A 631-nucleotide genomic window follows, 5' to 3' on the forward strand; every position below is an offset into this window, starting at 1 on the left:
ATACTAAAAAAAATGTGTATTTGAAGTTACTATATTACGGCAAATGATACAAAGGCGAAAATGCAAATGCAAAACTATTTCTGAGACTGCAATTTTATATACACTCTTTACACCATTATACAAAGGTAAACATTGATAAGTGACTAACTTTAACCAAATCTCAAGCAGCAAGCCGAAGTTTGAGCCGTAGCGTCGCATTCGCACCATTTGCCGTAAATGGCAGAAACAGATCACAATGCTGACCGACACGAGGACGCACTTATGTCTATAGTCATCACTAATTTCTCATATCTTATATTCACGCCTTCTTTTGACTCTCCCTTTTACATGTTAAAGATTATGCTGAAGTGGCAACTGTTATCACTCTCCGCCATCCCAGTTACCACGGCGTCGAACCTCTGTGCAGCGAAATTACAGAATCCTTCACACTTTTGCCTACATCACCCCCTCCCCCTCCCGTACACATCGTAAGAATAATCCACCTATTACCTACATCACCTCCCCCCTGTACACATCGTAAGAATAGTAAGAATACCTTTTTCCTATTAATCCGGAAAGCGTTCTTGCAGACGGTCTCCTCACTCGAACGCTGTTGTGGCGGAGTGTGCCAGGAGAGGCGGTGCGTTGAATA

General features: G+C 42.5%; 1 long non-coding RNA gene across 1 annotated transcript in view; it reads right to left on the reverse strand.

The window, feature by feature from the left end:
• The window catches only part of LOC119594697, a 2,317-nt gene extending 1,722 nt beyond the window's left edge, over positions 1 to 595 (reverse strand). Inside the window, exon 1 of the long non-coding RNA XR_005230647.1 lies at positions 536 to 595. This is a non-coding gene — a long non-coding RNA (uncharacterized LOC119594697). The remainder of the gene's footprint in view (positions 1 to 535) is intronic.
• Positions 596 to 631: the final 36 nt, after the last annotated feature.

The sequence above is a fragment of the Penaeus monodon genome, chromosome 34 (genome assembly GCF_015228065.2).
Source record: "Penaeus monodon isolate SGIC_2016 chromosome 34, NSTDA_Pmon_1, whole genome shotgun sequence".
Classification (NCBI taxonomy): Eukaryota; Metazoa; Arthropoda; class Malacostraca; order Decapoda; family Penaeidae; genus Penaeus; species Penaeus monodon.